The sequence below is a fragment of the Chelonia mydas genome, chromosome 13 (genome assembly GCF_015237465.2).
Source record: "Chelonia mydas isolate rCheMyd1 chromosome 13, rCheMyd1.pri.v2, whole genome shotgun sequence".
Lineage (NCBI taxonomy): Eukaryota > Metazoa > Chordata > Testudines > Cheloniidae > Chelonia > Chelonia mydas.
Genome location: NC_051253.2, coordinates 33834493 through 33859291, shown reverse-complemented (window position 1 = coordinate 33859291; position 24799 = coordinate 33834493). Strand labels below are relative to the sequence as shown.

The 24799-nt window shown below is 46.0% G+C and overlaps 2 pseudogenes; both read left to right on the top strand.

Annotated features, from left to right (window-relative positions):
* The first annotated feature begins 2349 nt into the window (after positions 1-2349).
* Positions 2350-3386, top strand: LOC102940772 (annotated as a pseudogene).
* An 11825-nt stretch (positions 3387-15211) lies between these two features.
* Positions 15212-16304, top strand: LOC102940983 (annotated as a pseudogene).
* Positions 16305-24799: the final 8495 nt, after the last annotated feature.

Below are 24799 nucleotides of genomic sequence, written 5' to 3'. Positions count from 1 at the left end.
TGTTTTAGCGGGGCCCTTTCCTTTCTGCCCACCCTGGCCTTTGTGGCCAGCTGGCGGGGGGTTCTTAGAACCTGAAGGGGCAGTGGGCGCAGCAGCGGCAGTAATCACTCTGGTGCCTCCTGCTGCCGGTGCCCCAGCGGGGGCGGTGGCAAGTATTTTAACAATCGTGGTGCGGGGGGGGAGGTTGGGGGTTGGGCGGGGAGGGGGAGAAACAACTAAATTTGCTAAAGGGGCCTCGCCCCTCTCATTCCCCGCCATTGTGAGCAGGGAGAGACGGGGAGACACCGAAAGGAGGAAGGGGGAGGGGAAAGCGAATTAACCACTCCTCCCTGCTAGGCTGCAGGCGGGAGGGGGGGAATGCCAAAAGGGTTGGACAGGGAGGGGGGGAAAAACAAAAAGGAATCCAATAATAGGGGCAAGCCGTAAAATAAGCAATCCGGGGACGGGGGCGTGTAGACCCACGCACGTTTGTCCAAAGAGTCTCGTTTGGTCAGCTGTTATGTCCGGTCCGAAAGGCAAAGTCCAAAGCAAACAGCTGGATCCGAGGGCAGATGGCAGGTTGCCAGCAGGGACGAATGACGGGGGGCCGTGACAGTTGTAGTAACAGTGGGGGGGGTGGGGGGGCACCGATGGATCGGAAGGCGGCTCTGTGCCACACTCCCTGTGCCACCACAAACGCAATTAAAACACAGTCAAACTCCCCCCCATGAGAATAGAATTCAAAAAATTACTCAGTCTTATGGCCCCTTCCCGATGACTTGTAACTTCCGTAAATTATTTCTCCTGTCTTCTGAAATCTTCTTCTCCGGCCATGTTGGCTGTGTTCCAAGGCTTCCGGCATGCTAAGAATGTTAAAGATAAGAAATAAAGTCCGAGCCGCCAGCAAAACGGCTGGGTCTGGGGGCTTCCACTCCCCCCTCCGGATAGCAAAATCGGCAATCTTCCCCCCCTCCTCCGGGGGTTTCAGCTGGAACAAATAGCTGCACCCGAAAGCAGGCGAGGGGGGGGAGTGGTGCCGGCTGTAAGATGGCAGCCTATCAGCACTCAGACAAAAGCAAAAAGCGGCAGAAACCAAACCAAAACAAAAGAAAAAAAAACACAAAAAGCATCCGGCCCGTTCGGGGGGAACTATGCAAGGTCCGAAAGTAAGAAAAATCCAGGCCAGGGGGCTTTAGGAAAGAATAGAAAGCAGATAGCTAAGGAGCGAGCTAGGGACGGTCCGTCCTCCAACAGGGAAGGTTCCAGAACAATCAGGAACCTTCTGGACACAATTAAGCCAGACAGGCTGATTAGAACACCTACAGCCACTCAAGAAGCTGCTAGAATCAATTAAGGCAGGATAATCAGGGCACCTGGGTTTAAAAAGGAGCTCAATTCAGTTTGTGGTGCGTGTGTAAGGAGCTGGGAGCAAGAGAGTGAGAACGTGGACTGTTGGAGGACTGAGGAGTACAAGCACTATCAGACACGAGGAGGAAGGTCCTATGGTGAGCATAAAGAAGGTGTTGGGAGGAGGCCATGGGGAAGTAGCCCAGGGAGTTGTAGCTGTCGCACAACTGTTTCAGGAGGCACTCTAGACAACTGCATTCCACAGGGCCCTGGGCTGGAACCCGGAGTAGAGGGCGGGCCCAGGTTCCTCCCAAACCTCCCAACTCCTGGTCAGACACAGGAGGAGTTGACCTGGACTGTGGGTTCACGAAAACGGCCAAACTGAGGGCTGCCGTGAAGCTCCAAGGCGAGCAAATAGGCCAATAAGCGCAAGACCCACCAAGGTAGAGGAGGAACTTTGTCACAGTACATAGCAGATTTAGATGGCCAATTCCAATTAATTTTAGCCTGCTTTGAAAATATCAGCCTACGTGTTCAGATCAGATCATCATATGCTTGGGAGAAAAAAAAATAAAAATATGCCTCGTTCCACTTTTGTGATTTAGTTATTTTGTATCGTCATTAACTTCTGCTTCTCTGTCTTCGTTGTTGTCGTCTTCTTTTTGATAAATTCATAGATTTCAAAGCCAGATGAGACCATAGGGATCACCTAATCTGACCTCCTGCATAACACAGACCAAAGAACCTCACCAAGTGATTCATGTATCAATCCCAATGATCCAATCTTGTTTTAGAGGCTCTTCTTCTTCTTCTTCTTTATATTCTTGTTCTTCATCTTCATCTTCTTCTTCATCATTTTCTTCTCCATCCTCTCCTGCATCTTATCTATTATTATTTACTGTTATCTATTAATTAAACCTCATGTTTCCCACTGCAATTCTGAGTAAAGTTCTCAATAACACTTGAAAATGTGTTGGTTTCATTATTTTATTGTTCTCTGTCTAGGTAAGGGTCGTAGCACGTATGGAAGCAAGGAACAGGACACTTGTGACTGAATTCATTCTGATAGGTTTCCCCAGCCCCCGCGAGGTGGTGATTGTCCTTGTCATGCTATTCTTCATCATCCTTGTGGTGGCGATGATTGGGAACTCCATCATCATCACCTTAATATGCACTGACTACTGCCTGCAGTCACCCATGTATTTCTTCCTCTGCAACCTGTCCATCATTGAAATCCTCATCACTATGACTGTGGTCCCAAAAATGCTGGAGAACTTCCTATCGGAGAGGAAGACCATCTCCTTTTATGGGTGCATGGCTCAATCCTACTTCTATTTCCTGCTGGGTATGTCCTGTTGGCCATGATATCTTATGATCGGTACATGGCCATATGTTATCCACTGAGCTACAGCACCATCATGAATGGAAAGGTCTGCGTCTGGTTGGTGGTGGGGTCATGGATGGGGGGATTCTTCTCTATCTTGGTCCTACCATGATCAAACTTGGATTGCCCTACTGTGGCCCCAACATCATCAACCATTTCTTCTGTGACAGCGCCCCCTTGTTGCACCTTGCCTGTGTTGACGTCCGTCTGGTGGAATTCATTGACTCCATCATCTCACTGCCTGTGTTTCTAGGCTCCCTGCTGCTGACAGTCATCTCCTATACTTATATTATCTGCACCATCGGCCAGATCCCATCTGCCAAGGGCAGGCAGAAAGCTTTCTCCACCTACGCTCTCATTTCATTGTGGTCACCATCGGCTACGGCACCTCCATCTTCATCTACGTCAGGCCCTCACAAGCCATCTCCATGAACCTCAACAAGGTCGTCTCTCTGATGACCACTGCAGTGACCCCCCATGCTCAACCGACTCATATTCAGCCTCAGGAACCAGAAGGTCAAGGAGGCATTGAGATACTCAATCGCCAAGTGCCTGGGGCTCATCAAATACACATTCTGAGCTGGGCTAAGAAGGAGAGAGTGCAGAAGTATTGAGGATTGGTATTACCTAGTACTTCTGCTTCACAATGCAAGCTGCCCATAGGCGTGATTGTTTGGGGTGCAGACAACCTCCCGGAATTGGCTGAGCACCCACAACTCCCACTGCAGTCCTTGAGGATGCTCAGTATTTCCCAAGAAGTTTTGTTTTTCAAAGCTTCCCATTGTGTCGTTTAGCTGCTCCTTGTGTTTGCAGTACTTGATGGCTGAGTTATAAACTGACACGTGATTTGTGAGTGCCCCACAGTAGCAGCATTCCACTGGTCCACCAATATGGGACTTACAGCATCTCAGCTAGAAACAAAAACAGTGCTGAAGATGTTGATCATTTTCTGTGACCAGTGCAGAAGAAGTGGGTATTTTAGGAGGGAAATATGAAAAAATATACCAGTATGAATAAAATAAAAGTTTTCTTTCTTTCTTTTTTTTTAAAATCACTCCTTTCATGTCAGTAATGCAGAAGAAGCTGCCTTTAGAAGGGAAAAATATAAAAAAAATTCCAATCAGAATATATAAAATAAAATGTTCTGCATTTAAAAAGGAAAATACAATGTATGCATCATTTATTTGGTCACAGTATATCCCTTGTGTGAAAGTGATCCTCTCTATAATCAGCACTCTACAGATGTGTAAACTGAGGCACAGAAAGGTGAGTCGATTTGCTCCAAGTCATACAGTGAGTCAGAAAGAGAACCCAGGAGTCTTCACTCCCAGTCCACTACTCTAAACAATTAGACTTTCTTCCTGCCAGAGCCGGAAATAGAAGCCAGGAGTCCTGACACTCAGTGCCCCCTTGCTTTAACCACTAAATCCCACTTTAATCCCTGAGCTGGGAATAGAAGCCAAAAGTAGAGCTGACTAACTCATTGATTTTTTTGGTTCAGTGGCCAACCCAAAAACTATGGAAAAATAAAAATAAAATCGTGTCAACCAGAAATGGATTTCTTTTCTTACCCAAATGGAAAAAAAAATATAATTGGACTAAACCAAAACCAAAACATTTTGGTTAATCTGAAATGAAACGTTTAATTTTTGTTTTGGTCAAATAAAATAATTCATTTGACCAAAATTATTATTGTTATGTTGTTTGTTTCATTTTGTTCGGGGGGGGGGGGTGTGTGTTGCATTTTGTTTGTTTTTTAATAAATCTAACTAACCATCTAAAAATGTCATTTGAAAAAAATTCAAAATGTTGCATTTAGAAAATGTGAACATGAAATTTTTTTTGCAGCCAAAACTACTCACCAAAATTTGACCTTGATTCATAAATAGTTTTGGTTGACCTGAAACTGCATTTTTTTGACAAAAAAAATATTCATCAGAAAAAAATTGCCCAGCTTTACCCAGGAATGCAAACTAATAGGCCTCCCTGATGTAACATGTAGAGTCCAAATCTCTTAGTTCACACAATCAAGGGAGGAGTTAGGAACAGAACACAGACCTATTCCTACATTCTATAAACCCAGCTTGGACACTTATTATCTGTCATTATCTCCTGATGGCTGACGCTTACAGATGATCTAAGCCTTCGACTGCCAGATGCTGGGACTGGATGACAGGGGATGGATCACTTGAAAATTGCCCTGTTCTGTTCTTCTGAAGCATCTGGCACTAGGTGCTCTTGGAAGACAGGATAGTGGTCTTGATAGACCGTTGGTCTATCCCAGTATGGCCAGTTTTATGAAACAAAATAATTCTACGGAACCAACAGACTGACCTCTTGCAAATAGCACTGAGTTTATTCACCCAAAAAAATTCAGTTTTGGTGTCAACTGTTCAAACTGTTCAAACATGTGTGTCACATTGACCAAATAGTTTTGAGCAAACTGAAAAAAAAAATCAAAATGTTTTAGTAATGCTGAAGTGAAACATTTCATTTCAATCAAACTAGACAAATTTTACTTTGATTTCAGTCATTTTGACTAAAGGAAAGGATCCACGAAATATCATGGGAGTTGTGGGAGAAGGGGGCCTCCTTTTAGCCTTTCTGTGATGAGAAGTTTCTAAATTTGTGTGAAATCTTCAAAATGTATCCAAGATAAAATGTGTACATTGCTGCTATATAACCAATAACACTGTGTGTGCAAGAGGGCCCCACCCATACTGGTGACCACAAGACCAGGGAAGTTAAGGTAAACAGGAAAGTAGAGCTACGGAAAGTATAGTAGAGAAAAACAATTCTGCACTAAAAGTAGCCAGTAAAGGAAGTGGTCACCATCTATGGGTTAATAACAATTAACCAATGAAAAGACTAATATCATGTGTGTTTTTTATATGAATTGGAACCTGTGAAATGCTTTATGCAAATTGCAAGAAATATCATGAATATGTAACATGGATATGTATGTATAAATACACTACCATGTAAGGGGGTAGTTGGAACATCATAGGAGAAATCGATCATGACCTGCCTATGCCGCCGGAGAAGGTTAGCTGGAAAAGGTTAGCTGGTCCTAACCTTTTCCTGCCTATCTGTCATGATCTATTGCTTTACCAGTGGCTGTTAACCACAAGAAATGCTTTTGGTTCAGGTGATACAGACAACCCAGCAGTTCCCCACTCTGCCTGATATGGAGAAGATCCATGAAGCTGGGTTGTCTGCACTATGAGGCAAAGCTTTAGATATGGTCTCCCACAGTACTCTTGCCAGCAAGTTAAAGAAGTATGGGCTGGATGAATGGACTAGAAGCTGGATAGAAAGCTGGCTAGATCGTTGGGGTCAACGGGTAGTGATCAATGGCTCAATGTCTAGTTGGCAGTCTGTATCAAGAATCCCATGCACTGCTACAGACTAGGGACCGAGTGGCTAGGCAGCAGTTCTGCAGAAAAGGACCTGGGGATTACAGTGCATTAGAAACTGGATATGAGTCAACAGTGTGCCCTTGTTGCCAAGAAGGCTAACAACATTTTGGGCTGTGTTAGGATATATATATTCAGGCCTGTCTGTAAAGGCCTATACTCTAAGAATTTAGGTGTATTCTTATCACTTGGCTAGGTATAGAGATATAAAAGAAAGAATCAAATTCACTGTCTGCTGGTGTAAGGGCCTTCTCTTACTGTGACAGTCTGAGGCCCTGTTCTTAGGCTAAGGCCTTTGGCTAAGCAGCAGAGGCAGCCATAAGCTGGGAAGCGAACGGTAACATCCTCACATTCCAAACTAGTCACATTGAAATAAGGTGCTATTCGGCTGTTAGGATACAATCCTGTCCTGATAATGCCTATTGCCTCCAGAGAAAGGGAAGTGCCTAGAAGATGCAAAAAGAAACTTTGTTTGATAACATCCTGTCTGGAAAGAACTCACTTATCAATAACTGGGATGTGAAATCCTCACTTCTGTATTGTTTTGTCATTATAGTTCCCACTTCGCTATTCTTTGTCTGTATAATCTCTGTCTGGTTCTGTGATTGTTCCTGTCTGCTGTATAATTAATTTTGCTGGGTGTAAACTAATTGAGGTGGTGGGATATAATTGGTTAAATAATCATGTTACAATATGTTAGGCTTGGTTAGTTAAATTTCAGTAAAATGATTGGTTAAGGTATAGCTAAGCCTAACTCAAGTTTAACTATATGGTCTGCAGTCAATCAGGAAGTGTGTATGTGTGTGTGGGGGCGGGGGGGGGGGGGGGGAGAATGGGAACAGGGAATGGGGGTGGGGAAATTGGAATCATGTTTAGCTAAGGGCAGGGATGGGAACAGGGCCACAAGTAAGGCTCTATGGTGTCAGAGCTGGGAAGGGGGACACTAAGGAAGGAAACTGGAATCATGCTTGCTGGAAGTTCACCCAATAAACATTTAATTGTTTGTACCTTTGGACTTCGGGTATTGTTGCTCTTTGTTCATGCGAGAAGGACCAGGGAAGTAAGTGGGTGAAGGAATAAGCCCCCTAACAGGCTGTATAAGTAGGAGCATTGCCAGCAGATCAAGGGACATGATCATTCCCCTCTATTCGACATTGGTGAGGCCTCATCTGGAGTACTGTGTCCAGTTTTGGGCCCCACACTACAAGACGGATGAGGAAAAATTGGAAAGAGTCCAGCAGAGGGCAACAAAAATGATTAGGGGACTGGAACACATAATTTATGAGGAGAGGCTGAGGGAACTGGGATTATTTAGTCTGCAGAAAAGAAGAATGAGGGGGGATTTGGTAGCTGCTTTCAACTACCTGAAAGGGGGTTCCAAAGAGCATTGATCTAGACTGTTCTCAGTGGAAGCAGATGATACAACAAGGAGTTATGGTCTCAAGTTGCAGTGGGGGAGGTTTAGGTTGGATATTAGGAAAATCTTTTTCATTAGGAGGGTGGTGAAACACTGGAATGCGTTACCTAGGGAGGTGGTGGATTCTCCTTCCTTTGAAGTTTTTAAGGTCAGGCTTGACAAAGCCCTGGCTGGGATGATTTAGTTGGGGTTTGGTCCTGCTTTGAGGAGAGGGTTGGACTAGATGACCTCCTGAGGTCCCTTCCAACACTGATATTCTATGATTCTATGATGCAGAATAGACCCCTAGTCATTGGATTATGGGGTGGTCTGGTGCAGAGTTCTCTCTAAGGCTTTACTGTTGAAGCTGCTCCACTATGTATAAATAACAAACAGGAACATGAATTTACCTCTCCTACATCCTAGGTGAATGCTCCAAATACCTGGCTTTAGAGTCATCCTCATGCCCCTGTCCCTGGCCCATTAATTATCCATTGTCATTCATAGTGGCAATTCTTAGTTGATCTCACCTGCAGGGCCTGATCTAGTAGAGTGTTCTGAAGTAGCCCAACGCCACACAAAATGGCAGAGGGCAGGAGGAGGAACTCCATTGTAACCTTTAGCTCAGTCATTAGGGTGCTCACCTGGGATATGGGATGCCCTTGTTCAGAATTGCTCTCCACATTGGGTAGAGGGTGACATTGAACCCAGGTCTTTAACGTCCCAGGTGAGTGCATTACCCGGTGGGCTTCTTCTCCCTGGGCATGTCTTGAAAAAAATGACATTGGCCCCTAACTCCAGGAGATGGTTCACAGCAGAAAATTCTAAGCAGAGCTAGGTGTCTCCCTCCAGCCCAGATTTAGGAGCTGAACTTCCCGAGACGGTTGGTTTTAAGACACATCCCTGTCATTGGCATATGCCTTTGGCTAATTTAGGCAGCTCCCCACCCAGCATGCTGGCTTTTGTGGATCCCATTCTTAGGTGTCCCTCTCTCCCCATTCCTTGCATAGAGAGCTTAGATGCGTGACTCAGGATTTGTTGATTCCACTGGTTGCCAGGTGTCTTAAAGTTAGGTCTTAAGACACATTGCAATGCTGTAGTCTCTTTGTGGATCTGGGCCTTAGCCGCACAGTGAAAACCAAAAATAAGAGGTTAGGAATCCTTGGCCCCCGAGTGTGTCCTAACCACTGTTATGTGCCCTAACATACAAGTTATGAGTAGGGTTGGCAGAATTCAATTTAAAAAAATTTGTTTTGGCAGATATTATTGATGCTTATTTTTAAGCTTTTTTATTTTTTTTTAGTTTTCACAGTTGTGCAAAATCACAGGTTTTAAGCTTTATTTCCCCCTCAATGTTTATCGATTTAAATTTTCACAGTTGCAGGAAATTATGAGGGAGGGGATCAGATAATTATTTAATGAGGAAAGATGCTGGGATTCAGAAAGTTAAAGCTTTATAAAATGTTACAACACAAATTGGCAACATGATATACAAAATCAATATCCTTAAATCAAACTCTAATCAGTGCTCAGGTAGCATTTTGCTTACCTTGCCTATCAGTCAATTTTGATTAGCGATGGAAACATTTTTTCGTCATATTGTGTGTTTGGTGAAATCACCGTTAACTGATATTTATGGATAAAAATCTATTCCTTTCCAGCTTAGATATGAGGGAAATCCTCACAGTACCCTACGCTATCTTATGTGGATTTAGGTGTGTTCAGAGCCCATTTATCAGGTCAGGTTCCACAGGAGAAAGAAGTGCAGTCATGTCAATGTTTGTCTGGTTTGAGGTTCTGGCTGGGGCTTAGATTTGAGACAGGCAACCAAACACCTCTAGTGAGGCTGTGGTTCACATGCATCATGGCAGAAACATAGGTACTTAGGGGACGTTTGCAGCAAAACTTTTGGCATTGAGAGAATTAAGGCACTTATAGGGCTTGGCAACAGCTAAGTGTGGGCTTTGAGGAGCTCAGTGGTGCCTAAATTTTGAACTTAGGTGTCTAAAATAGTAGCATTGGTTTAATTTAGATGGAATACATGGGCCCAAAGGTGTTAGCATCACCCAATCACTGTCCAACATCAAACAGTGTTAAACAAGGTTCAGAGTTTGGTATGCACATGCATCAGCCTGCTTAGTTCCTATGGCAAACACATCATTAAAAATCCTTTTAACCTTTTATTAAAGACAAAGAAAATAAGAAAGAGCAGTTACAGCATCTGAAATGTAAGGTATTAGACAAGGTTTTTGTTTCAGCCACATCCCTTGTTCCCTGTCTCTTTAGCCAGAGAGAGTTTTAGAAAGGAAAACAACCCTCATGGGACCGCATCTTAGAGGGCATCAAAGATGGTCCTAACTGTCCTTGGGGGGAAAGTGAACTGAGTTCAGATGGGCAGGAGCTGTTACTGTTAAATTCAATCCTGTTTCATCTGAGGTGGTGACTGGGACTTAACCTGTTTATCACATTTATTAGTGAAAACAACTTGGCCTTGTCATAAATATAAAGGGAAGGGTAAACACCTTTAAAATCCCTCCTGGCCAGAGGAAAAATCCTTTCACCTGTAAAGGGTTAAGAAGCTAGGATAACCTCGCTGGCACCTGACCAAAATGACCAATGAGGAGACAAGATACTTTCAAAGCTGGAGGGGGCGAGAAACAAAGGTTCTCTCGGTCTGTGTGCTGCTTTTGCCAGGACCAGAGCAGGAATGCAGGTCAGAACTCCTGTAAAGGGCTAATAAGCAATCTAGTTAGATATGCGTTAAATTCTGTTTTGTTTAAATGGCTGATAAAATAAGTTGTGCTGAATGGAATGGATATTCCTGTTTTTGTGCCTTTTTGTAACTTAAGGTTTTGCCTAGAGGGATTCTCTATGTTTTGAATCTGATTACCCTGTAAGGTATTTACCATCCTGATTTTACAGAGGTGATTCTTTTACTTTTTCTTCAATTAAAATTCTTCTTTTAAGAACTTGATTGCTTTTTCATTGTTCCTAAGATCCAAGGGTTTGGGTCTGTGTTCACCTATGCAAATTGGTGAGGATTTTTATCAAGCCTTCCCCAGGAAAGGGGGTGTAGGGTTTGGGAGGATTCTGGGGGGGGGAAAGACATTTCCAAGTTGGCTCTTTCCCTGTTATATATTTGTTAGATGCTTGGTCGTGGCAGCAATAAAGTCCAAGGGCAAAAGGTAAAATAGTTTGTACCTTGGGGAAGTTTTAACCTAAGCTGGTAAAAATAAGCTTAGGGGGTTTTTCATGCAGGTCCCCACATCTGTACCCTAGAGTTCAGAGTGGGGAAGGAACCTTGACAGGCCTACTCTCCTTAGTTAACTCGCAAGTGGGCAACAATTAATGGCCCAATGGTCACAACAGGAGTTAGGCATTTTGTGGTTCGGGGGCTTAGTGCTAAAGGACCTGCCCTGAGCAAGCGACATAGAGATCATTAGAAGTGAGGATCTCCTGCTGCACAGACCAGTGCATAACCCACTGGACTACACTGCTTACCAAGAAGTGTAAGGAACACAATAATTAAATGGTTGGAGTCACATGCAATGAATTAGATGGCACATTAGAGATCTCTGGCATCACAAGTGAGCCTATGACATATGGGCAAAGACTAAAACATTCTGAAAGGTGCCTGTAGTTGGTCACAGATGGTAACTTAGTTAGCATTTCTTGGAAAGCGAGTGTCATGTTTTTTCCTCTTTCCACGTACATCTCAGAAAGTGGATCTGGGACTCTCCAATAGTTGATCCTCTGGGGTACCTGCGATCATTTTCACTACTCAGCCTCACCCAGTCAAGGCAGACCTACTTCACAGAGAAGGGCAGGGGGGTTATTCATCAGACCAGGAGAACTAGAATCAACATATAAAAGGACAAGTTGTTGAGATGTGACAATGCCCGTCAGACAAGTCAAAAGATCCGGACATTGCAGGTGCTGTTTGACAGCTTCTCGTAGTTTGACATGAAGGGAAAAATCAGAGATTATTTCTTGTCAGTCTTTGAAGCAGTTCAGAACAAATTACTTTAGTATTTAATCCAAAAGAGCTGGGACTAGAATTTAAAAATTACTCCAGAAGAATTTGTCTTACAGGGGTTGGGGATGATTGCAGCACATGCCTCAATCTGTGCCTATCTGGCTTGTCTTTATGGCATCTTCCTAGCATCACAGACCCAGACTAATGTAAGTAGCTGTCCCCCCCACCCACATGCACTACTTCCGGTTATTTATTTCCTTTTGTTTTTTTCCCTTTTTCCCTTTTTAAAAATATTATCTCCTTTTTAATCACCTTTTTTTCTTATCTTTTCATTTCCTCTCTTTTCTCTCCTTTCTTTTTTCACTCATGTAACCCTTCTGCCCATCAGAGTTGGCAGCAACAAGGGCCGGGTTCAGTATATAGGGGTTCCATTCCAATAACACAATGCAAAACTGGCTCGAGCCCCCACCCAGTGACCTGGGACAAATATATACCACCCCCGCTGGGCGCCTCCAAGAGGCAATACTTCCCCTCTCGCAAGCACAGAGTCTGAGTGTAGCAAAAGCCTTTTAATAACGGAGAGAAACAATGTGGCATTATGTTGGGGAAACACCACCAACAGGATTCATAACACAACCCATGAGCAAAAAACCCATCCCAAGCAAATTGGGCTGTGTCCTTTCCTTTTGGTTCTTGAGTCCAGCAACCCAAAATCACCCAAAGTCCCAAAAGTCCAACAACCCAAAGGTCTCTGTCCCTGGTCAGTGCAGCCCCAGAGTTTGAAAGTTTATCTGCAGAGTTTTACCTCCCAACCTGGGTGGAAATGGGCGGGGGGGGGGGGGATTTAAGGGGCACCTTACATGGTCCAAAGCCGATCGCTCCACCTCTCCATGGGGCTCTGCTCCACCAGCTGTTCCACAAATCTTTCCGCTCCGCTCTGCCAGCCGCCCCCATGAGCTGCTCCAGCACCCACAAACTGCTCAACTCCACCAGCCACTCTGCTCTGCCAGCCATCCCATGAGCTGCTCCAGCCATCCCGCAAACTGCTCTGCTCCAAAAGCCACTCTGCTCTGCCAGCCATCCCGCAAACTGTTCCACACCATATCTTCAGGCTCCCCTGCTACTTAACACAACACTCAGTGATTTCAGCTCTTAGTAAGTTTAGCTCTTTTGTAACTTCAGCTTGTAGTAGGAGAGCCTCACTGCTGGTGTACCATTGGCCCAAAACAACTTCAGCTCAACAACCTGCAAGTAGACTCCTAATAGAATCAAAGTTAGCTCTAATATTCTACAGTAGAAAGAAGTGCAATTAGCACATAAAGCCCTCACAAACAGACCCATACCACTAGACATCAATACCTAACCCCAACCTCTCTTCATTCACTGGGTTTTGGAACCCATGACCCTTGCCTAGTGAGTGCTGCTTAGTTGATGGTGAGTCTCTCCAGCATAACAAAAGGCCAAGTACAGTTCCACTGTCCTTGATTCACATAATCAGGATAATAACAGTTTATTCCTGCCCCAATAACAGAGAAACTGGGGCTCCTACAGCAGCCAAAGTGACCAGCTAGGTGGGGTGGGTGTGTCTATGCAAATGAGATCAGCCCCTGAAGTTCTTTTCCACAACCCACCATGACTCGCCACCAGCTGTCAGGGTAGAGCTCATCCTGACTCTGCTTGCGCTCATAATTTTTTTTCCTTGTTTTCTTTTCTTTCCTTCCTTTTACTTTGTTTTTTGGTTCCTACCTTTGATGTTTATTTTTTCTCTCTGTTCCTTTTCTCCTTGTTTTATTTCTCCTTTTTCTATTTTCCTCTTTTCTAATTTCTTTTCTTTTTCTCTTAATTTTGTTCTTTACTTTTTTGCTTTCTTTTTCCTTCTTTCCTTTTTATTCTCTTTCTTCATTTCTCTCCTTTCATTTTCACCCTCTCATATCCTTTACTTTTTTCTGTATTCCTGTTTTTAACTTTTACTTTCATAGAATCGTAGAATCATAGAATATCAGGGTTGGAAGGGACCTCTCGAGGTCATCTAGTCCAACCCCCTGCTCAAAGCAGGACCAATCCCCAACTAAATCATCCCAGCCAGGGCTTTGTCAAGCCTGACCTTAAAAACTTCTAAGGAAGGAGATTCCACCACCTCCCTAGGTAACGCATTCCAGTGTTTCACCACCCTCCTAGTGAAAAAGTTTTTCCTAAGATCCAACCTAAACCTCCCGCACTGCAACTTGAGACCATTACTCCTTGTTCTATCATCTGCTACCACTGAGAACAGTCTAGAGCCATCCTCTTTGGAACCCCCTTTCAGGTAGTTGAAAGCAGCTATCAAATCCCCCCTCATTCTTCTCTTCCGCAGACTAAACAAGCCCAGTTCCCTCAGCCTCTCCTCATAACTCATGTGTTCCAGTCCCTAATCATTTTTCTTGCCCTCCGCTGGACTCTTTCCAATTTTTCCACATCCTTCTTGTAGTGTGGGTCCAAAACTGCACACAGTACTCCAGATGAGGCCTCACCAATGTCGAATAGAGGGGAATGATCACGTCCCTCGATCTGCTGGCAATGCCCCTACGTATACATTCCAAAATGCCATTGCTTCTTGGCAACAAGGGCACACTGTTGACTCATATCCAGCTTCTCGTCCACTGTCACCCCTAGGTCCTTCTCTGCAGAACTGCTGCCTAGCCATTCGGTCCCTAGTCTGTAGCGGTGCATTGGATTCTTCCGTCCTAAGTGCAGGACTCTGCACTTGTCCTTGTTGAACCTCATCTGATTTCTTTTGGCCCAATCCTCCAATTTGTCTAGGTCCCTCTGTATCCTATCCCTACCCTCCAGTGTATCTACCACTCCTCCCAGTTTAGTGTCATCCGCAAACTTGCTGAGGGTGCAATCCACACCATCCTCCAGATCATTTATGAAGATATTGAACAAAACTGGCCCCAGGACCGACCCTTGGGGCACTCCACTTGATACCGGCTGCCAACTAGACATGGAGCCATTGATCACTACCCGTTGAGCCCGACAATCTAGCCAACTTTCTAGCCACCTTATAGTCCTTTCCCCATCATGTTATTCTCCCAGGGGATCTTGCCCATCAGTTCCTTGAGGGAGTCAAACTCTCCTTTTCTGAAGTCCAGGGTCCATATTCTGCTGCTCTCCTTTCTTCCCTGTGTCAGGATCCTGAACTTGACCATCTCATGGTCACTGCCTCCCAGGTTCCCATCCACTTTAGCTTCCCCTACTAATTCTTCCCGGTTTGTGAGCAGCAGGTCAAGAAGAGCTCTGCCCCTAGTTGGTTCCTCCAGCACTTGCACCAGGAAATTGTCCCCTACCCTTTCCAGAAACTTCCTGGATTGTCTGTGCACCGATGTATTGCTCTCCCAGGAGTTATCAGGGTGATTGAAGTCTCCCATGAGAATCAGGGCCTGTGATCTAGTAACTTCAGTTACTATTTTTCTTTCTTTCCTTATTTTTAAGTCTAGTCCAAACTTTTCTATCAAAACTGGTTTTTGACAAAAAATTGGGTTTTCAACTAACATAAAAAAATGTGGTAAGTGTCTGCTGTCTGTGGAAAATTTTTGACTTTTCATTGAGGAAATAAAATTTCCTCTCTCCCTCACACCCTCAAAAGAATTGAACATTTCCACAGGGAAACAATTCCATCCAGCTTTGCTCTTTTAAAATTTTTTGTCTAAAATTTTCTCTCTTCCACTTTCTTTCCTCTTCCCTACTCTTCTGTTTTTCTTCTTTTCTTTTCTCCTGTTCATCTAACACATTGTTCCCTATTCCCACCATCTTCCCTCTGCCCCAACACAGAAAGCTCCTATGTAACCAAGCAGAACCAAACCACCGTGCCTGAATTAATCTTCGTGGGCTTCCTCTACCCACATCATCTGGAAATGCCTCATTGCTGTTGGCTTCCTGGCCTCTTACCTGCTGATCTTATCTGGCAATATCATGATCATCGCCATCATCCTCTTAAAGCATCACCTCTACAGCCCCATAAACTTCTTCCTCTGAAAACTGTCACTTGGAGATCCTTATTACATCTTCCGTCCTACCCAAGATGATAGCCAGCTTCCTGAGGGGTAACAGGGCCATCTCCTACCTGGCTTGCATTGCTCAATGCTACTTCTACTTCTTTCTGGGCTGAAGCAAGTTTGCCTTGCTGGCCGCCATGTCCTATGACTGCTACGTGGCCATCTGTGACCCACTGTGCTACACCACATTCATGAATTCTCAGCTCTGCCTCCAGCTTGGTTTGGGGGTAATGGGCAGCAGGTTTCCTGTCCCCCATCATCCCCACCATCCAGGTCATCACCCTGCCCTTCTGAAGTGCCAACCGCATTGACCACTTCTTTTGCAATGACATGGCCTTGGTCAAGCTGTCCTGTGCGGATATGAGTTTTGTGGAGCTGGTGAGTTTCATGGCTTCCTCTGCCATCCTGTTGGGATCCTTGATCCTTATGGTGGTGTCCTACACCTACATTGTTGCCACCATCCTCAGGATAACATCCCCCAGAGGACGCAACCAGGCCTTCTCCACCTGCTCCTTCCACTTCATCATCATCACCCTGGGCTACAGCAGCTGCATCTTCATGTATGTCCAGCCTCCGGGAAGCGATGCCTTGCTCAACAATCTGGTGGCCCTGCTCAACACGGTGGTGACGCCTCTCAGTAACCCTTTCATCTTCAGCCTGAGGAACAGCCTGCCATAAGCCCCTTCATCTTCAGCATGAACAGATTAAAGATGCCCTGAGGGCCATCTTGAAGAGAAGCGTGAACTTCTAAAGGAATCATCTTCACTTCTGAATGGGTTTTGTGAGTGGAAAAGAAGTGGAAATTAAACAAGAGTAATAGGATGATAGAAACCATCCTTTCCCTCCAAGAAAACCAATTATCTATCTATCTATCATAGAATCATAAAATATCAGGGTTGGAAGGGACCTCAGGAGGTCATCTAGTCCACCCCCCTGCTCAAAGCAGGACCAATCCCCAACTAAATCATCCCAGCCAGCGTTTTGTCAAGCCAGACCTTAATTGTCAAGCCTGACTATCTATCTATCTATCTATCTATCTATCTATCTATCTATCTATCTATCTATCTATCTATGTATCTCTTGCAATATGCAGTGTTGTGTTAATGGGCCATTTCGCCTTAAACAATATCTTAGAATATGTGCTAACTACTTATTCTAAACTATCTGTTTGATCTTGTATTTAGCTGTGACACTCTGAGTACCTTTCTCAGACCCAAGGAAGAGCTCTGTGTAGCTCAAAAGCTTGGCCATGTCTATATTATATTACCAAATTAAGTTGACCTAACTTATGTCGGCATACTTTTGCCACAGTAATTACATCACTAGTGTGTGTTTAAACTTTGATCCTTGTATAGTTGGTGCGCGTCCTCAGCAGGAGTGCTTGTATTGATTGTACTGCTATGTGCAGCATTGTGGAATAGCTCCTGAAAGGCAGTAATAGTCGACATAAGCAATGCAGTGTCTACACTGATGGTGCATCAACCTAACTACATCGACTTTGACTCTACGCTGCTCATGGAGGTGGAGTTGTTAATTCAATGTAGTGGGTCAGTTAAGTCAGCCGGGAGCGAAATTTAAGAGTAGACGCTTCCATAGTTAGGTCAACAAAAGCTACCTTGTGTTGACCTAATGCTATAATGTAAACCACACCCTTATCTGTCTCGCCCACAGAAGTAGGTCCAATAAAGGATATTGCCTCACCCACTTTGTCTCTCTAATATCTCTTGCAAGGTCTTTTGTTAATAATACTTAGTCCATAGATAGCAATTTCCATATAACCATCTAAAAACACTTTACAAACATTGATAAATAACATTCACGTCACTTGACAGATGGGGGAAACTGAGACAGAAGGTTGTGAAGTGACTTCCCAGAAGCCTCAAGAATATAACCCTTTGCTTTTGATTGCCAGTCCTGTGAGATAGTCACTAAGTTAGCTGAACTCCCATCCTGGACAAGCAATAAAACAAGTGGAATTATAATACTTTTTTTCCGCTTTAGGCTAAATAGGCTATTCTCTATAGGATAGGGACCTGTGAACACCCCCTTCTGACCAACACAAATCCCCATCCAGGCAGAGACTGGAACATTGGAGGCTCAAGGTCACATATGCTCATCTCGGCCAAGGAGAGCCCAGCCAGGACACAGAATCTGGCCCACAGATTTCAGTGCTCATTTGTAGAGTAATAACTCACCTGGTTAGATTGAGTGTGTTGGGATCGATTCCCAGCCCAGGGGAAGGAACCGCTAGTTCAAATGGTTTACCGCTACCCCTAGAGCCCCTGGGCTGGGACTCGGAGTAGAGGGTGGGCTCGGGTCCCTCCCTCTCCACTCCCCTCCTCTAGGACACTAGTGGGGCAGTTAATACCCCAGTTCAGGGGCAAGAAACGGTGCCCTGAACCCCCCAAGAAGAGAAAGCGTGAGACCCATCATAGTAGTGCCGGCAATTTGCCACACATGGTGTTAGGGGTGGGATCTACACGCTGAGGATTTTAACCAGGGTTAGCCAAAACCCTCCCATCCCTAAGATGGACGACATGGTCAAGACCCTAATACAAGCCACCACAGCCCAGCAGGAGGCTACCCAGGTCCAAGCAACCGCCCAACAGGAGGCAACTCGGATGCAGCAGGAGACTAATCATCTGCTGATGAGTCAGGCTGCCCAGGACCGAGCCCTGCTCCAAGAGTTGGTGAACCAGATGAAGGCCCTTATGGAGCTGAACCACAACTACGATGGGACCCGGACCATACGGGCCAGCCACTGCCTACAGAAAATGACACGGGAGGATGATGTGGAGGCATACCTTCTGTCTTTTGAAAGAGCAGCCCTGAGGGATGCCTGGCCCCGAGATCAGTGGTCTGATATCCTTGCCCCATTTCTGTGTGGGGAGGCCCAGAAGGTCTACTACGATATGGCCGCGGAGACTGCAGCAGATTACCCCCAGCTGAAGGCAGAGATCCTGGCCAGATCCGGAGTAACAACGGTGTTGCGAGCCCAGAGGTTCCATGAGTGGCAGTATACAGAGGACAAGACACCCCGATCGCAATTATTTGACCTGATCCACCTGACCTGGAAATGGCTGTGCTCTGAGGACCTCAGCTCTGAGAAGATGATGGAGCTCCTGGTACTGGACCAGTATATGAGGGGGCTACCACCAGGCCTTGGGGCTTGGGTTGGCCAGAATGACCCCTCCACCTATGATGAGTTGGTCTCCCTCGTGGAAAGACAGCTGGCAGCCCGCGAACTGTTCCAGACCACAGGGGGTGAGACACAGTAAACCAGGAAGCCAGTCCCAAACTCAAGGACCCGGACTGTCAAGAACTCCAGAACCATAACTGGAAGGAAAGACATCGAGGAATGGCCCGAGGCCAAGAAGGGACCTGGGGGTTTGGGAAGAGAGGGCTGGGTGAGCCAGCCAAATAGCCCCAGGCAGAGGGTGGCAACTGGAATAAGGGGGCAGTGTTACGAGTGTGGAGAATTGGGGCATATAGCAGCCCAATGCCCCAACAGGGAAGAGCCTATGCAATGTAATCTGGGAGATCACGGGGAGCAATGTGGCCTAATCGGCCTGGTAGGGGTCACAATGACCTCGCATGGGTATACAAGATCAGTAAAAATGAATAGTATTGAGATCATAGCATTAGTAGATTCTGGGAGTGCTGTCACGCTGGTCTCGGGGAAGTTGGTGGGGCAAGACCAACTAACCTGGGCCAAAAACACAGGGGTAATGTGCGTTCATGGCACCGTAAATTTCTACCCCACAATCCCAGTACGGATTGAGATCCGGGGGAATACTACCAGGGTGACTGCAGGGGTAGTCCCCAGGCTCCCCTACCCTGTCTTAATTGGTAGGGACTTCCCCGGGTTTGAGAGCTTACTCCCACCAATAGAGCCAGGGGAGGGTAGCAACCCCCCGGGCTGAGACGGAGGCACCTACAGATAGCCTCACCCCAATGTTTGACGAATTTGCCCCAGAGTTATTCTCATTCCCCGGAAAACCCTGAAAGTCTAGGCGGGAAAGGAGGGCAGATAAAAGATTAGGGACGAGGATTCTAGCAGAGAACCAGAAAACCTCCCTTGTTGATAGGTGAACCCGTTCAGGAGGCCAGGAGATAATTCAGGCCAGTGAGGACTCGGAGGGGATTCCCAGCCCAAGTAGGGCAACCCAGGGGGCGGAGTAGAAACAGACCTCTTGGAATTAGGTCAGGTCAGTACCACACATGAGAATTTTGGGCAGGACCAAGCCAATGACCCGCTATATGCAAATGTAAGGGAGGAGTTAGTGGAAGTAAATGGTGTACCCGTGGAGGGAAAGACCAAAGGTCCAAGGCCATATTATGTGCTCAAAAGCGATCTGTTGTACAGGATAGCACAAATACGAGGGGAAGGAGTGGAGTAACTCTTAGTCCCACGGAAACACACAAGGGCAGTACTAGAGTTAGCTCACAGTCATCTATTTGGGGGACATCTAGGAGTAGACAAGACACTGAATAGAGTCCTCAGAAGGTTTTATTGGCCAGGAATATGTGCAGAGGTCCAGCGCTATTGTGCCTCTTGCCCTGAATGCCAATTGCATAGCCCCCGACCTCACTTGCGGGCCCCATTAGTACCGTTGCCTATTATTGAAGTCCCTTTTGAGAGGATAGCCATGGACATAGTGGGCCCACTGGAAAGATCAGCATGGGGCCACCGAAATGTACTAATCATCTTTGACTATGCCACGCGATATCCAGAAGCCATTCCTTTAAGAAACCCCACATCCAAGATAATAGCAAAAGAACTACTCCAGGTTTTTGCCAGAGTGGGCATCCCTAAGGAGATCCTGACAGACCAAGGACCCCTGTTCATGTCAAAATTAATGAAAGACTTATGTACCCTGCTCAGCATCCAGGCCATACAGACCTCAATCTACCATCCACAAACAAATGGACTGGTCGAGTGGTTTAACCGTACCATTAAAAGTATGATCTGGAAGGTGGTAGCACAGGACGGAAAAGACTGGGATACCCTTCTACCGTATCTAATGTTTGCTATACGGGAAGTCCCCCAGACGTTCACTGGTTTCTCTCCCTTTGAACTACTATACGGACGCCACCCACGCAGAATATTAGATATTGCCAAGGAAGATTGGGAAGAACAACCCGACCCAGGAAAGAATGTCATTGAGCATGTGACACAGATGAGAGAGCGAATAATTCGAGTAACCCCTATAGTATGAGAACATTTGGAAAAAGCACAAGAGGCCCAGCGGAAATATTACAACTGTTGGGCGAAAGTACAGAGATTTCAGCGGGGGAACGGGTGATGGTGCTAGTGCCGACAGCAGAAAGCAAACTCCTGGCCAGCTGGCATGGACCACATGAGATAGTGGAAGCCATTGGGGAGGTGGACTATAAGGTCAGACAGCCAGACCGCCGAAGGCCAGAGCAAATCTACCACATCAATTTACTGAAGCCCTGGCGTGACCGAGAGATGTGCCTGGTCATTCGGGGAGCTCCACCCCAGACAGACGACCAACAGGGGCAGGTGAAGATATCTCCTGAGTTAACTCCAGAACAACGAACAGAAGTCATTGATATGATCCAACTAAACCAGGATGTGTTCTGTACACAGCCGGGCAGTACGACACTGATCCAACATCATATTATTACCAGTCCTGGAGTAAGGGTGACGATAAGACCATACCGAATACCGGAAGCTAAAAGGGAAGAAATTAGGACAGAAGTGAAGAAGATGCTGGAACTTGGGGTTATTGAAGAATCCCACAGCCAGTGGTCCAGCCCTATCATCCTAGTCCCCAAGCCTGACGGCACCTGTTAAGGGGCTTATTCCTTCACCCACTTACTTCCCTGGTCCTTCTCACATGAACAGAGAGCAACAATACCCGAAGTCCAAAGGTGCAAACAATTAAATGTTTATTGGGGTGAACTTCCAGCAAGCATGATTCCAGTTTCCTTCCTCAGTGTCCCCCTTCCCAGCTCTGATACCACAGAGTCTTACCTGTGGCCCTGTTCCCATTCCTGCCCTTAGCTAAACATGATTCCAATTTCCCCACCCCCATTCCCTGTTCCCATTCTCCCACCCCCCACATACACACTTTCTGATTGATTGCAGACTATATAGTAAAACTTGAGTTCTGCTTTGCTATACCTTAACCAATCATTTTACTGAAATTTAACTAACCAAGCCTAACATATTGTAACATGATTATTTAACCAATTATATCCCACCACCTCAATTAGTTTACACCCAGCAAAATTAATTATACAGCAGACAGGAACAATCACAGAACCAGACAGAGATTATACAGACAAAGAATAGCGAAGTGGGAACTATAATGACAAAACAATACAGAAGTGAGGATTTCACATCCCAGCTATTGATAAGTGAGTTCTTTCCAGACAGGATGTTATCAAACTAAGTTTCCTTTTACATCTTCTAGGCACTTTCCTTTCTCTGGAGGCGATGGGCATTATCAGGACAGGATTGTATTCCTAACAGGCCAGTAGCACCTGATTTCAATGTGACGGGTTTGGAACGTGAGGATGTGACCGTTCGCTTCGCAGCTTATGGCTGCCTCTGCTGCTTAGCCAGAGGCCTTAGCCTAAGAACAGGGCCTCAGACTGTCACAGTAAAAGAAGGACCTTACACCGGCAGACAGTGATTTTGTTTCTTTCTTTTATACCTCTATACCTAGCTAAATGATAAGAATACACCTAAATTCTTAGAGTATAGGCCTTTACAGACAGGCCTGAATATCTACATCCTAACAGCAGCCTGAGATTTTGCAACGACTTCCAGAAGTTGAATGAAGTATCCCAATTCGATGCATATCCGATACCACGCATTGACGAGCTAGTTGATCAGTTAGGCAAGGCCTGATACCTAACCACTCTGGACCTGACCAAAGGATATTGGCAAATTTCCCTGGCCAAGAATGCCAAGGAAAAAATTGCCTTCTCTACACCCGATGGCCTGTTCCAATACGCTGTCCTCCCTTTTGGACTCCATGGGGCCCCTGCAACATTCCAACAACCTATGGACAAATTGATGCGACTCCATGCCAAGTATACCACCGCCTATCTAGACGACATAGTTATCCATAGCCCTGACTGGGAAACGCACCTAAGAAAAGTAGAAGCGGTGCTAGACGCCCTGCGGAAGGCCAGCCTCACTGCCAATCCTCTCAAGTGCGTGATAGGACTAGCTGAGGCCACATACCTCAGGTACATAGTAGGGAGACGTTTGGTGAAACCCCAAAGGAACAAAGTGGAGGCAATACAAGGTTGGCCTCGACCAGTCCGCAAAAAGCAGGTCAGAGCTTTTCTAGGGATAGTAGGATACTATATGAGCTTCATCCCTCATTTCGCCACAAGGCTCGGGGCCCCGAGATAGTAAAATGGACTGATGTGGCAGAATGAGCATTTGCAGATTTAAGGACCACCCTTTGCTGCCTTCCAGTACTCATAGCCCCAGACTTCGAGAAGGAATTCATCCTACAAACAGATGTCTCAGAGGTAGGGCTAAGAGCCGTCCTTTTGCAGATGGTAGGGGAGGAGGAACACCCGATCTTGTACCTCAGCTGGAAACTCCTCCCCAGGGAACAAAAGAACGCCATCGTTGAAAAGGAATGTCTGGCAGTAAAATGGGCTATGGAGACTCTCCGCTACTACCTACTGGGGCGGCAGTTTACCCTCGTGACAGGCCATGCCCCACTCCAGTGGATGCACAGAAACAAGGAGAAGAACACAAGAATGACTAGGTGGTTCCTATCCCTGCAGCCCTTCCATTTCCAGGTACAGCATAGGGCTGGAAGCCAACACGGCAACGCTGATGACCTATCACGACAGCACTGCCTCGCGTCCCAAGTAGCCCAACCCCATGGTGTTGAGTGGGGGGGGCGGGGATATGTGATACAGCATGGCCAGAGGGCAGCAGGAGAGGGTTAGAAGGGAGCCTTATTCCCTGTAGAGGGAAGAAAGTTTGCTATCAATTAATTAAAGCACCTGAAGCCAATTAAAGCACGTGAAGCCAATTAGAGCACCTGAAGTCAGTCACCTGATAAAACCCCCCCCTGCTTCAATCAAGAGGAGGAGTTGAAGCAGAGTGGATTGGTGTTGGAGCAGACAGCAGTTTGGAGGGAAGCAGAGGAGAGTTTGGAGAAGTGCTGTGGTGGGCTAAGAAGACAAAGACCCTAGGTAAAGGGACATGTGGTTTGTGCAGCGGGAGGGCAGGAAGCCCCACAAGCTGAAGGGAAGGAGAGGGGAGTAGCCCAGGGGAAGGAACTGCTAGTTCAAGTGTTTTACCGCTACCCCTAGGGCCCTGGCCTGGGACCCGGAGTAGAGGGCAGGCCTGGGTCCCCCCCTCTCCACTCCCCTTCTCTAGGACACTAGTGGGGCAGTTAATACCCCAGTTCAGGGGCAAGAAATGGCGCCCTGAATCCCCGCCCCCACGCCCAGAAGAAGAGAAAGCGTGAGACCCATCATAGTAGTGCTGGCAATTTGCCACACAGATATTTTTTTTTAAAGGAAGTTTAAGATTGGGATTCTATTTGGAGTGTTCTCATTGTAGTGTTACACAAAAGGCCATCTTCCAGAACAGTCCATGGGCCCAGCCCTGTTCCCACAAAAATGAAAAGCAAAACTCCTGTTGACTTCAACAAGAGCAACCTCAGAGTCTGTTACTTTTATACAAAGAAAATTCCATTTCTCTTCTCTACTGCGTGTCCTGTCTGGCAGTTCTTGGTCATATTAGCAGTCACACTGGAGTGTGTGCATGGGTATGAATGACTTTAGTGTGTAGGAATTTGGTGTGACTGGTTACTGTGTGTGTCACACTTCCCAGGGGTTTCCAGGATTGCGAGGCACCTGGCTACCACCTGCCTTGAGTGTGAAGAAGGCTTGCCTGTACTTGCTGGGGTCAACTGTGTGACCCCAGCAGCCTCTAGCAACGCAGGGCCTCCGCAGACATTGCTCTCCCTTCACGGGCTAGTGATAGGCATTTGCCAACCCACAAGCCCTCCTAGCCTCCAACCCCTTTTCCAGTGCACACTCCCCAAATTCACAGCTCCGTGAGTCCCAAAGGGACAGTGCCCACTTACCTCAGATTCATGCTCTGCTCAACACACCGCACCTGGATATATTTACAGTAAAAGCACGAAGAAGTTTATTTAACAAAGAACAGAGACTGAAGAAGAAGCAAGTTTGCAGGTTATTTTGTGTATTTGAAAGCTTTGTTTAATTTTTACAGATGTGGTTTTGTCTAAT